General features: G+C 43.1%; 1 pseudogene; it reads left to right on the forward strand.

The window, feature by feature from the left end:
- Positions 1-219: 219 nt before the first annotated feature.
- LOC138091132 (small ribosomal subunit protein eS4-like) lies at positions 220-5653 on the forward strand (annotated as a pseudogene).
- The last annotated feature ends 8863 nt before the right edge of the window (positions 5654-14516 follow it).

Here is a 14516-nt window from a genome sequence, read left to right on the forward strand (position 1 = left end):
GTCCGACTCTTTGCAACCCCATGGACTGTAACCTGCCAGGCTCCTCTGTCCATGGAATTCTCCAGGCAAGAATATTGGACTGAGTAGCCATTTCCTTCTCCAGGGAATCTTCTTGACCCAGGAATTAAATCCAGGTTTCCCACAATGCAGGTAGATTCTTTAGAGCCCCTGCCTCTAAAGTGTTAATGATCTAACAGAAGAGATGAGAAGAGAAATGGGATGACATGGTACAGCAACGTTCTGCAGACTCATCTGCTGCGAGATGGGAACAATCACAGTGGAAAGGGGCTCAAGGAACGATTCATGGAAAAGACACATTTGCGCCACACCTTAAAAGGTAGGTATGAACAAACAAAAATTGGAGGAAAGGGCACTCTCAGCAGGGAAAAGGCCTGGAATAGGCTTGATCACCCATGACCAGCTCCCAGTCTCTCTTTCCCACCCAACCACCATGCTTAGTCATCAAGTTCATCCACACCTTTTCAAACAAGGCAGTTCTGAATGAGTGCAAAGGGTGCACTTTCCATTCTGGTTTGATCTTATTGTATACTGGATGAGGGAAATGAACATGGATTCAACACTATGTGACTTATGAGTGAATTATTTTAGTTTGAATTATTGGTTCTTGGCAAACAGGTTTAATTGGCAGTTTTCATCTTCACCAGTTGCATCTGATACTAAAGATTCTTTAATTCTCATGGACAAGTGGGGATTTCCTAATGCATCAGATTCAGATCTTAGTTTCATGCATCTATAAAGAAAGCTGTAAATTATGGAGGGCTCAGGCTTGTCCTGGCATCCCTCTGGCATAAAGCTTTTCCTAGGCACTACTTGCTTCAAGCAGGCCCCAAACACTTGGACTCTTTTCAGCTTTGCTCCCAGCAAAGCAGCTGGGAGCACTTCCTCTGGCTCACAGTCTCTGTTCTTAATGATTACATTTAGGTGACATTTGAGCAATAAATTGACTGGAGTCTTGGGTGCTAATCTTGGCTCCATCATTAACTCAGTTGGAGACCTTGGAAATGAGGGGCTTGGTGTCCGTCAGTAGACCAAAGCTTCTCTTCAGCCCCCACACCATCACGCGTTCTACATACTCTCATCCAAATGCTTATTTGGACACAGTGATTGTCAACAAGTGTGGTCCTTTCTCTGAGCTCCCCTGAGAATCTCAACAAAATGATCTTCATATGTTTCACACCTGTAAGTCTTAAGGTTTAGGATTCTAGATTTAAATGATCATCAAAAGAGCACTGAAAAAACAGACACACACAGTGATGCCTGCACATACTTGTATGTGCTTAAACAATAACTGAAAAGGTTTAAGTAACAGTGATTTTCCTCTAGGGAAGAGACAGAGAGTCTGGTGGTTAAAGAAACAAAGATACTGACTTTTCACTGTGTACTCATTGAATTTGTTTACTGAATACATATTAAGTCAGGAACCAATTGGTTGCATGTAAAAGAGACCTGAGAAATGATGACTTAAGCAAACATCTTTAGTATTCTTACTAAATAAGAATTCTGGGCCAGGCTGCCCAGAGTTGATGCTGAGGACCCAGGATCCTCCCAGCTCTCTGTTCCTCCTTCTGAGTTTCTGGCCTGCATCAGGCCTCAAGCTCATAGACAGCTGCTCCAAGTGTGACCCCTGTGTTTCTGGCAGGAAAGTGAAAGGGCAAAGAGTATTGCCTGCTGACTGTGATCCCTTAAAAAAGCTTTACTGGGAACCCTCCTCAGCTTACTTCTGCTTACATCTCATTGCTCAGAACCTGTGTGGGTCTGTCATTTTGGACTGAAGGGAGGCTGGGACACATTGCCACATCATGCAATATTGGGACTATGTTAGTAAGAATGGATACGAGCTTTGTGATCATCAGTGTATGTGCTGTCTTTTTGAAGTTAAGACTATCTTTTACAGCAGTTTTGAGTTCACAGCCAAATTTAGGGAGAGGTGCAGAGACTTCCCATACACCTCTGCCCCAACACATGTATAGCCTCCCCCACTATTAACATCCTCCACCAAAGGGTGCATTTGCTATAACTGATGAACCTACACTGGCATATCATAATTACTGAAAGTCCACGAGGGTTCACTCTTGGTTTTATATATTCTGTGGATTTGTATAAATGAATAATGACATGTACCCCTCATTATAATAATCACACAAAATAGCTTCACTGCCCTAAATTCCTCTGTGGTCTGCCTAGTCTTCCCTCCCTTCCTCAATCCCTGCAACCACTGACCTTTTTATTGTCTCCATAGCTTTCTCCTTTCCAGAGTACCATATAGTTGGAATCATACAGTGCTTAGCCTTTTCAGATTGTATTAGTAATTAGGTTATATTAGTAATATGCATTTAAATCTCCTCCATGTCTTTTCATGACTCAATAGCTCATTTCTCTTTAGTGCTGAATGATATTTCATTTTCCTCACATAAAACAGTTGATTTATCCATGTACCTACAGAAGGACATTTTGGTTGATTCCAAGAGGTAATTATGAAGAAAGCTGCTATAAACTTCTGTGTACAGGTTTTCATGTGGACATAAATTTTCAGTTCCTTACAGTAAGAGTGTGTTTAGTTTTGTAAGAAATTGCAACACTGTCTTCCAAAGTGGCTGTGCTATCTTGCATCCTTATCAGCAATAAATGAGAGTCTCTGTTGCTCCACAGCCTCTCGAGCATTGGTGCTGTCAGTGTCCTAGATTTGGGTCATTCTGATATACATGTAGTGGTCATGTATTGTCTTCAAATATATACATTTAAATATATATTCAGTACATATTTTATACAATGTCTGGGAGTTGTTCGACATGTGGATGTAGTTTTGGTATCTTTGTGCAGAGAAAATCAGCTCCACATCTTACTCTTCTGCCACCTTGATCCTGTCATATGAGGCTGTTCTTAAGAACTGCTTTGATTCTCCTAGTACGGGAGAGCCCAGGTACCCCAATATGACAGAATGCAAGAAATAGGACCAAGTAATGAGATATTCAGGTTTAAGTTGCTGTTTTTTTGAGCAAATTGCTTCCTTTCTCTGAATTTCCACTTCATGGCACCCCACTCCAGTACTCTTGCCTGGAAAATCCCATGGATGGAGGAGCCTGGTAGCTTGCAGTCCATGGGGTCGCTAAGAGCCGGACAGGACTGGGCGACTTCACTTTCACTTCTCACTTTCGCGCATTGGAGAAGGAAACAGCAACCCACTCCAGTGTTCTTGCCTGGAGAATCCCAGGGACGGGGGAGCCTGGTGGGCTGCCGTCTATGGGGTCCCACAGAGTCGGACACGACTGAAGCGACTTAGCAGCAGTAGCAGCAAGAGAGAAAACAAACAAAAACCCAAAACAATTAAGAAACAGGAAGACAACTCAGGCTATCCCAAAGACTCAAGAGCCATGATCTGAGTCTGAAGCCCCACAATCCCCCCCTCCTGAATTCTACTTCCTCTCCTCCCGTAAGTAAAACATGCTCTCTCTGTCTCTTTCTCTCTCACATCCATTAAAACGTTTAGCTCCCTCTTAATGTGCCTAGCACAGCCTCAGGGTCCCAAGAAGCACCTGAATTGTGTAGCAGCTCCAAAGCACTGGATGCTGGATAAATTGACTGGTGTGTTTGCCCCTCATCCATCTACCAGTCCCCACAAGCTGAGGGAATGTCTCCCTTTAATTATTTTCCTAAGGAACAGACTTAAGTTCTAAAAGGAACAGACTTAAGAAAATGAAGTAAAGAAGATTTGCATGCAACATTTCATTAAGATTGATGGCAAAGTCTGCACTGATATAATCTACCCTGCTGGTTTTATGGATGTCATCAGCATTAATAAGACTCGAGAGAATTTTTCTTTGATCTATGACACCAAGGGTCGCTTTGTTGTTCATCGAATTACACTTGGGAAGGGCAAGTACAAGTTGTGCAAAATACGAAAGATCTTTGTGGGGACAAAAGGAATCCCTCATCTGGTCACCCATGATGCTCGCACATCTGCTACCCCGATCCCCTCGTCAATGTGCATTGACACCTTATAAATTAACTTGGAGACTGGCAAGATTACTGATTTCACCAAATTTGACACTGGTAACCTGTGCATGGTGACTGGAGGTGCTAACCTGCGAAGAATTGGTGTGATCATCAACCTGGAGAGACATCCAGGTTCTTTTGATGTAGTTCATGTGAAAGATACCAATGGCAACAGCCTTGCCACTTGGCTCTCGAACATTTTCGCTATTGGCAAAGGCAATAAACCATGGATCTCTCTTTCAGTGGAAAGGGCATTAACTTTACCATTGCTGAGGAGAGCAACAAGAGACTGGCAGCCAAACAGAGCAGCGGACAAAATGATCTCTATGTGACAGGACTAGAAAAGTTTTTGTACTTAAATATGCTAGTTCATTAAAAATAAAAAAACTTTATCTCCTTCAAAGCTCCGAAGGAGTGTTGAACGGTGCTGCAGATGAGGATTTAGAATAGGTAGAATTTATGATATAGGTATTGTTAGAATTTCCAATACCTGATTACATCAGAAGACTTGGGCAAGAATCATTTTCTAGTAGGAAAGCTAAGAGATGTGTCCGAGAAGAAACAGAGGTAAGCAGGCAATTCCTACATAGAGGGAAATTATGGAACAACAAGGGTAGGGCTAAAGTAGACTTACAAATCAAGTAGGTACATCAGTAAGTAGGTTTGCTTCCTCCCTTCCTTGATCTTCTTCATCTCTTGGGAGTAGAAGAGAAAGAGGGAGAAAAGCCCTTCAAGGCCTGCCATGTGCCAGCCACTCTATTGGGTTCTGGACAGTTTCCCACCCTGGGTCACTCACGTAACATATTCACGGGTTTTGCCATATCTACACACCAGCTATGCCATCATCTACTTAGTATTTTTCTTTGAATCAGCTCTCTTTTCTTTTTTTCCTTTAACTTGTATAGCTACTTTAGCCTTCTACCAATCAATGTCATCTATAGAAGGGCTTGGTAGGTTAGTTATTTTTCTAGTGCATGTTTAAATCAACATATAGCTACTAGAATTGAAAAACATTTGTCCCCATGTCATAGTTACTCATGCCATACTTCAGGATACACCTAGATTAGCTTGTTCAGTCTTGGCTTCCACTCTGTGATGTAGGGATGATGGTTCTCCTCCTACACATGAGGAAGCCAAGGTTCAGAGGGGTTGTAACTTGCTCAAGGTCACGAAACTAGCAGAGGCAGAGTAAGAATTGAAGCCAATTGCATTCTTAAGGCCTGTGCTCTTTCTCTTAACACTGCCCTACAGTGGGAAGAAAGGAAGAAAGGAGATATACAAAAATGAGATCTTTCTGCAGAGTTCAATGCATTCATCCACCCAGCTTGCTCGGTTCCTATGAAGTGTCAAGCCCCACAGCCCACTCTTGCCTCCCTGGAGAACTGATTCCCTTCATCACGATCAAGCCCTGGACCTGGCACAGACCTGGTGCTTGATTTGTCCATCAAGTGGTGGCTCTGCTCCAAGGGCAGATCCTGAAACAGCTGTTCTGGTGCCAAGGCTCCTAGAAGCCATCTTGAACCCTGCCCTCTTTTGCTGCCACCACTGAGACCACTGCTTTTGTTTCAGCTTCTTGTCTGGGCAAACAGGCCACGGCTTTGCCCTCAAGCTGGGACTTGAGCAGGGTTTGGTATTTTAGGCAGTGGATTTATGACAGTAGGCATTTCTTCTGGAACAGTTTGACAGCATTCTTCATCTTTTCTTTCTACCAACAGCATCTGGTTGCCTAGTACAGAGAGGACACACTTGCTGGGCAAAGAAGGGCAGGAGCTTCTGCCCCCTCTCCCTTGGCCCCTTCACCTTGACCCTGCTGAGGTGTGGTCCTTCCATGAAACTGAGAGAACACAGTCCAGGGTCATGTGCGGACTTAGACTCAGCGTACCTCCTGCTACATTCTCTGCCCTGCCAATGGCTGGCTCTAGGTTTGCGGGATGCGGGGTGAGAGAAGAGGGTCAGGAGTAATGGGGCAAAGGAACTGATATTTATTATGGGCCTCCCATGTGTCACACACGGTACTAGGTGTTCCATACCTGTTATTTCATTGAATTCTCTCAACAACCTACAACCTTAACAAGTAGGTGTTATCATACTCATCTTACAGATGGGGACATCCAAGGCCATAAAGTTAAGTGACTTGTTTAAGGGCCGCACAGCTACCATACAGCAGGGCCAGGATTCAAGCCCAGCTCTGTCTGCCTCCAAAGTCCCTGGTCTTTTCCCTACATCAGGCTACCACGTCTCTGGGGAGGGTATATTACAAGGGGACTTAGAAATCGTCTAGTTTGGGATCCCCCAGGCTGTGTGCATCAAAACACCAGTTCTTCAGGGTTGAGGAGGAGGCCAGGAGATTTTGGAGAAAGTTGGTTTAAATAAAATTAAATTGACGTCTTTTCTCTGGGACTTCTCAGAGCTTTTACTATCCTACTGTGTACATGAGTCTCTGAGAGGGGGCTGTAGTATGCCACATCATCTAAATTACTGCTTTTTTTGCCTGAAAAATACCAAGAAACCCATGTTTTTAGAGCATTGTGGAAGCTGAAAAATACAAAGAGACCTGTGTTCTTAGACCTTTTTGGAAAATATTCATCTAATCAGACTTCTTTAAGTATTAAACAGGAGGGAGGAGACTTGCCCAAGTAATACAATAAGCAGAAGCAGGGTAATTCCAAGTACCCCCACGACCTCACTCCTGTCCTGCCTTTCTGTCTCCATGGAGAGGCTCTGCCCATTTCATTGGTTGTTAGGAATAAGGCAAATACCCAGCACATGCCAGGTGCTGGGGTTAACACGGCACCATGGAGAGGCAGCCACATGGCAGTGCAGAGATGGCACTGGCGATGCTGTGGTAGCAAGTGGACCTCCCTTGAACCTGGCTCAAAGGCCTGGAGAAGGCTTCCTGGGAGACTGAACAGATCTGGGACTGGCTCCTGTGAGGTGCCAGCTCAGCCCATGGGAAGCTGGAGCCTCTGCCCCTGGCCCACACAACAGGAACAGCAGAGCTGCCTTAGGACCTCCTTACATCCACAAAGCCCTTCCTTCTCTCATGACAGTAAAAGAAGCAATTGGCAGAGGCAGAGATTTCTTAGGAATTCACTGACAGTGGTTGAAATCCCTCTGCAGCGTAAGTAAACATTCCTGGCCTGACCACAGGATGATCATGAAAAGTCTGAGCTGGAAAAGAGAGCTCAGTGACTAATCTGGTCCAGGCTACATGGGGGCATGAGGCCTGGAGGCTGAGGTTGCCTGTCACTGCGATCCAGTGTGGGCGCCGCCCACAGTTCATATGCCGTGTGAGACAGGCTATCGAGGTGGAAAATCAAAATCCGGTGGTTATAAGGCTGCCTCCTAACTGGGGGGATTGGGTGAAGAAAGGGGGAACTGAATCAAGTGCCTCCTGCCATTGAGCCTTTCCAATTCAGTTCAGTCACTCAGTCTTGTCCAACTCTTTGGAACTCTATGGACTGCAGCATGCCAGGCTTCCCTGTCCGTCACCAACTCCCAGAATTTGCTCAAACTCATGTCCATTGAGTTGGTGATGCCATCCAACCACCTCGACCTCTATCGTCCCCTTCTCCTCCTGCCTTCAATCTCTCCCAGCATCAGGGTCTGTTCCAATGAGTTGGCTCTTCTCATCAGGTGGCCAAAGTACTGGAGTTTCAGCTTCAGCTTCAGTCCTTCCAATGAATATTCAGGGTTGATTTCCTTTAGGATTGACTGGTTTGATCTCCTTGCAGTCCAAGAGACTCTCAAGAGTCTTCTCTAACACCACGGTTCAAAGGCATAAATTCTTCGGTGCTCAGCTTTCTTTATGGTCCAACTCTCACATCCATACATGACTACTGGAAAAACCATAGCTTTGACTAGACGGACCTTTGTTGGCAATGTCTCTGCTTTTTAATGTGCTGTCTAGGGTGGTGATAGCTTTTCTCCCAAGGAGCAAGCGTCTTTTAATTTCATGGCTGCAGTCACCATCTGCAGTGATTTTGGAGCCCAGGAAAATAAAATCTGTCACTGGTTCCACTGTTTCCCCATCTATTTGCCATTAAGTGATGGGACCAGATGCCATGATCTTCATTTTTTGAATGTTGAGCTTTAAACCAGCTTTTCACTCTCCTCTTTCACTTTCATCAAGAGGCTTTTTAGTTCCTCTAAACTTTCTGACATAAGGGTGGTTATCAGAGGTTACTGATATTTCTCCTGGCAATCTTCATTCCAGTTTGTGTTTCATCCAGCCTGGTATTTCACATGATGTATTCTGCATATAAGTTGAATAAGCAGGGTGACAATATATAGCCTTGACATACTCCTTTTCCTATTTGGAACCAGTCTGTTGTTCCTCATCTGGTCCTAACCATTGCTTCTTGACCTGCATACAGGTTTCTCAGGAGGTAGGTAAGGTGGTCTAGTATTCCTATCTCTTTAAGTATTTTCCACAGTTTGTTGTGATCCACATAGTCAAAGGCTGTAGCATAGCCAAAGAAGCAGAAGTAGATGCTTTTCTGGAACTCTCTAGCTTTTTCTATGATCCAACAGAAGTTGGCAATTTGATCTCTGGTTCCTCTGTCTTTTCTAAATCCAGTTTGAACATCTGGAAGTTCTCAGTTCAAGTACTGCTGAAACCTAGCTTGGAGAATTTTGAGCATTACTTTGCCAGCATGTGAAATGAATCCAACTGCATGGTAGTTTGAAGATTCTTTGGCATTGCCTTTCTTTGGGATTGGAATGAAAACTAACCCTTTCCAGTCCTGTGGCCACTGCTGAATTTTCCAAATTTGCTGGTATATTAAGTGCAGCTTAATATAATGCACTTAAGTGCATTATCTTTTAGGATTTGAAATAGCTCAGCTGAATTCCATCACCTCCACTAGCTTGTTTGTAGTGATGCTTTCTAAGGCCCATTTGACTTCACACTCCAGGATGTCTGGCTCTAGATGAGTGATCACACTATTGTGGTTATCTGGGTCATTAAGATCTTTTTTTGTCTAGTTCTGTGTATTCTTGCCAGCTTTTCTTAATATCTTCGGTTATCTTCTGCATATCTTTCTTAATATGCTTCTGTTAGGTCCATACCATTTCTGTCCTTTATTGTGCCCATCTTTGCATGAAATGTTCCCTTGGTATCTCTAACTTTCTTGAAGCCATCTCTAGATTAGAACCTCCATCTATAGTTCTTCAGGTACTCTATCTATCAGATCTAATCCCTTCAATCTATTTGTCATTTCCACTATATGATTGTAAGGGATTTGATTTAGGCCATACCTGAATGGTCTAGTGGTTTTCCCTACTTTCTTCAATTTAAGTCTGAGTTTGGCAATAAGGAGTTCATGATCTGAGCCAGTCAGCTCCCGGTCTTGCTTTTGCTGACTGTATAGAGCGTCTGCATCTTTGGCTGCAGAGAATGTAATCAATCTGGTTTTGGTATTGGCCATCTGGTAATGTCCATGTGTAGAGTCATGTCATGTGTTGTTTCAGGAGGGTGTCTGCTATGATCAGTGCATTCTCTTGGCAAAACTGTTAGCCTGTACCCTGCTTCTGTTGTACTCCAAGGCCAAACTAACCTATTACTCCAGGTATCGCTTGACTTCCTACTCTTGCATTCCAGTCCCCTATGATGAAAAGGACATCTTTTGTGTATGTGTGTGTGTGTGTGTTAGTTCTAGAAGGTCTTCTGGTAATCATAGAACTGTTTAATTTCAGTTTCTTTGGTATTAGTGGTTGGGGCATAGACTTGTATTACTGTGATACTGAATGGTTTGCCTTGGAAACAAACAGAGATCATTCTGTCATTTTTGAGATTGCATCCAAGTACTGCATTTCAGACTCTCTTGTTGACTATGTGGGCTACTCCATTTCTTCTAAGGGATTCTTGCCCATAGTGGTAGATACAATGGTCATCTGAGTTAAATTCACCCATTCCAGTCCATTTTAGTCCACTGATTCATAAAGTGTCGATGTTCACTCTTGGCATCTCCTGTTTGACCACTTTCAATTTACGTTGATTCATGGACCTAACATTCGAGGTTCCTATGCAATATTGTTCTTTATAGCATCGGACTTTGCCTCCGTCACCAGTCACATCCACAGCTGGGTGTTGTTTTTGCTTTGGCTCAGTCTCTTCATTCTGTCTGGAACTATCTCTCCACTCTTCTGTAGCATATTGGGTACCTGCCAACCTGGGGAGTTCATCTTTTAGTGTCATATCTTTTTGCCTTTTCATACTTTCATGGGGTCCTCAAGGCAAGAACACTGAAGTGGTTTGCATTCCCTTCTCCAGTGGGCCACTTTTGTCAGAACTGCCCACCATTACCCATGGTGGCCCTTCGCAGTAGGTCCTAGGAAAACAAGACTAACTGCTCTGGACTCCAGGGGTGGGTACTGAGCCCTTCTCAGACTCTGCCTGCACAGCACTGTGTGCCCTTGTTGGGGTGCGGGGGTCACTTCCCCTCTCTCTGGGCCTATTTCCTCATATCTAAGAAAGAAGAGATTGGGTTTGTGATGTTTGTCGGTGAATAATCCATGGAAAGCAGTTTCATATCAAAGACAAAGCATAGCTGAGGCCCTTCTGCCTTTCACTGCCCTGTTCTACAGCCTTATCCATTTAATCCCTGGCCATTTACTGGGCATGTTTTCTGTCTTGAGATTATAGAATCTGTGTTCAGGAGACTCAAGGCCCAGTCTGGACAGGCCATGCGTTTGACAGAGAATAACTTAAATTTCAACTAACCTGCCAGAGCGAGACTAGGCCTGATGGGGCCGCTGCCCAGGCTGCAGGAAGGAGAGCCAGCCTGCTCTGAAGGACCCTTTAGAGAACACGGCCCCTCACCCTCTGTTGGGCTCACAGCCACAGGCAGGGGCCAGCACCAGGAGCTGATGGCTAGAGCACTGAGGCATTGATGTGGTGCTGCCTGTTGCTGTGACAACCCAGAACAGTCCCAGGTCATGGACCCTGCCATTTCTAAAGCTCTAGTTTCCTGAGCTCAGAGACCACCCTTCCATCCTGCATGCGCTCCCCTCTCAGTGGGCATTTTTCTGAGGTTGGAGGTAGGCAACGAGGAACCAATCTAGAGAAAGTGCCCTCTGCAGTTCAGACTATCTTTGGAGTCCAGCTTCAGTTCTGAAATTTGGACAGGACAGCCATGATGACAATGGGTCTGGAAACCCAATTCTTCTTGGAATGTTTTCAGAGAGTCCCCTCTGACTGAGACACTTGTGCAGAGCTGCATGGCTGCATGAGACAGAACCATCACAATTAAGGTCTTCAGCAGCTGACAGGCTGTCACGTTGAAGAGGGATTGTCTTTGTTTGGAATGAGCTCCAACGTAGAAGTATCAGGGTGACAGGCTGGGCTCAAAATAAGGGCAACACTTTCCAGAACTCAGATCAAGAGAAACAACAGTTCAAAGGATGGTGGATTTGTCCACCGCTGTAGAACAAGTGGAGGCTCGAGGACCATGACAGAAATGTTTGGAAAACAATTGGCAGACAAACCAGGGTCAAGCAGGTTACCCTAGATGGTCAGTTTCAGGAAGGGCCCTTTCAGTTTGGAGACTTGATTTCTAGAAAATCCCTAATAGGAGGTGCTTGCCCTTTTGGGTGCCCAGTAGTGCCTGAAACCTTCCTGAAAGAAATCACTATCCGAACATCTTTGGATTTTAAAAAAAAAATTATATCTTTTCTCTCATCATGGGCCATCATTCCTCCTTTGAGGCCTCTTTATAAACACCGAGAGTTGTAAACTTCTTTTAACATTGCTCGCTTCACCCTTGAAACTCCTGGAGAATAAATAAGCAGTATCTTCCTTGTTAAGGTATCTGTCCTATAAACTGGGATTTCAGTACCAGGTGCTGCTGGGGCATCTTACGTGTGTGTGTGCGTGTTCACGTGTGTGTACTTCCCCCTCTTTCTTTGCCAAGTTGGCGTTATTTTACACCTGTGATTGATGGCTCTTGGATTAATCCCTCTGCTTTGGATTCTTGATGAGATGATTAGAAATTTGGCTACTGTTCACTGCTGTCTTCACTCTGCCTTGGGCTATTTAGGAAGCAGAATGCCAATTTGATCTTTTTACTGCTCTTCCAGAGAAAGTAAATAATGATTTAATTTATAGAAATGATTGGGAATGACAAGAGAGACTTGAGATAACCCCAGATCCTCACATCATGGAAAGTCTGACTGCTTCCCCCAGTAATATTCCATGGTGCAGTTTCAGAAACCATGTCTTAAGGGAGATCTCATATAGGAACAGGATCAGACTTGAACTCAGAAAATAAGGGATTCAGTCTTGTGTCTCCCCACTTCAGACCTCAATTTTCTCATCCATAACATGGAGGTTCATTTATTCATTAACTCAACTCAACAGAGCATTGTATGCAAGAAGTAATAACTTTCTCTACTTGTGAAGTTGCTACACATATGAACTGGTTGAGATATGTCTGAAAAAGTTTTATAAATTATAAAGTGCTTTAGGAAGGAATGAGTGATTATACATAAGATGGGATCTAGGATTTTTTTTTCCTTTCTAACAAAGTCCGTTATGTCCAGTTCCAGGGGACTGTTTCTTAGCAATGATCCTACATCTTCTGTGGCTGACATCACTGGAAAAATTGCCCTTTCTTCCATCCTGTCCAAAGTGAAAAGTCAACAGATGTATGAGAGAACAGAGGCTGATCTACTTCTATTCTTGAGTTCTCCTTCAGCAATTAGCTGAAAGTCTAATTGCTGGGATCTCTCTAGACATATAGTCTTCTAAGAAGCTCTTCACATGCCCCAAGTTGTATAAGGCATCAAGGCCACTTTTCTGTTCTGGGAAAGCTGAGGAAGGCAGCAAGAAGTAGTGATGATAAAAACACAACAAACTACATCACTCTTAGAGACATCTTTGTCATTCACTGTGGTCCTCTGTCTCCTTATCTTACCATGAAGAGCTGTTGTGATGCTCCAGTGAGACAATGTTGTGAAGGATCTTTGCAAAGTTAAACAACAGGTACTATTTTTCAGGTATTATTTTTCTATGCTTATCACCTGAACTTGAGTTAGCCCTTGTGATGCCTGTCTATCTCCATGCTTCTCAATTGCCAATACTGGCTTGGGCTGCAACCACAAGTGATATTTGATATTCTGATCAGTATCTACTAAATAAATTTCCAACATTTCTATTTTCTAAAAGTCATTCTCTCTCTTTCTAAATACCTGTGAGAATCATTCTCCCAATACAGAAGTTAAAAACTAATTTCATCTGATAGCCTAGCTGTCTGGCTAATGCCACCCTGTTACCAGGAAGTATAGCTCTATTTCCTTTTTTTTTGTTTAAGCTGCAGTCATTCTAAGTCATGGCCACCGACAAGTTAATGAATATGACTTTATTTCCAAGCCTGATGACAGTACTGAGATAATGCACCACTCCTTGCAACACCTCCCAGACAACTTCCCACAATTAGACCCGCTGATAGATAGGAAGGATTACTTAACCTTTCTAAAGCACAAAGGAATTTATGACTTGTTTTTATTAGTTCTTCCTTAGAAGTCCCTAGAAGTATGGTCCATAAGACATTGGTGAAGAAATCTGGGTCCTGGGTAACATCATCAACAAGACAAATCACCATTTCCATGGATAAGACTCGAGTGATTAATTCCTCCAGTAAATTCCTGTGGGGTCAGTCAAGTTTTGACATTAACAATAAAGGGATTGTGAGAGTGCTATCCAACTATCAATGAAAGTGACTGGTGCCGATGGTCTTTCAAAACTCCACCAAGTAAGCTAATGATTTTCAGATGCATTTTCCTCCAGCTGGATTTCTTTCTTTCCTACATGAATATCTTAATTTTCTCAAAGGTGGAACAGGGAATCTGGAGCCCTAAGAAGAGAAATAACTCACCCACATTCACTAAGTAAACTGGCTGCAGAGCCAAGAGCATAGCACTGGTAGGTGCTTGATAAATAAATACTTGATAAATGAATGACTGAAGGAACCCAAATCTGGTACATGTTTCTCTACCCTGACTGTGCTCTACAAAAAGCTAAAATGTGGCAGGTCCAAATAGATGGGCTATAGATGAACCTCAAATTTTGAAGGTCTTGTATGAAAAAAAAAACCTGTAAAATATCTTCATACTAATTTTTTAAAAACTATTATTCAATCAATAATGTTCAACCAATAACAGTTTGGATATACTGGGTTAAATAAAATACTGTTAAAATCAATCATATTTGTTTCTTTTTTAATATGGCAAGAAAATTTTAAATTCCATGTATGGCTTCCCTTTGTGGCTTACATTATAAATCTATTGGGCACTATTGCAATCTAGATTACAGAAGCTTTAGAAAAAGAATTATTGCAGGGTTACAGGAGATGAGTAAAATAGGTGAGAGATTAAGAGATACAACCTTCCAATTATAAAATAAGCCACAGGGATGTAATGTACAGCATTGGGAATATAGCCAATAATATTGTAATAACTTTGTATGGTGAGAGAGGATAACTGGTAGACTTATCATGGTGATT

Source organism: Capricornis sumatraensis, chromosome 15 (assembly GCF_032405125.1).
Source record: "Capricornis sumatraensis isolate serow.1 chromosome 15, serow.2, whole genome shotgun sequence".
NCBI classification, from domain to species: domain Eukaryota; kingdom Metazoa; phylum Chordata; class Mammalia; order Artiodactyla; family Bovidae; genus Capricornis; species Capricornis sumatraensis.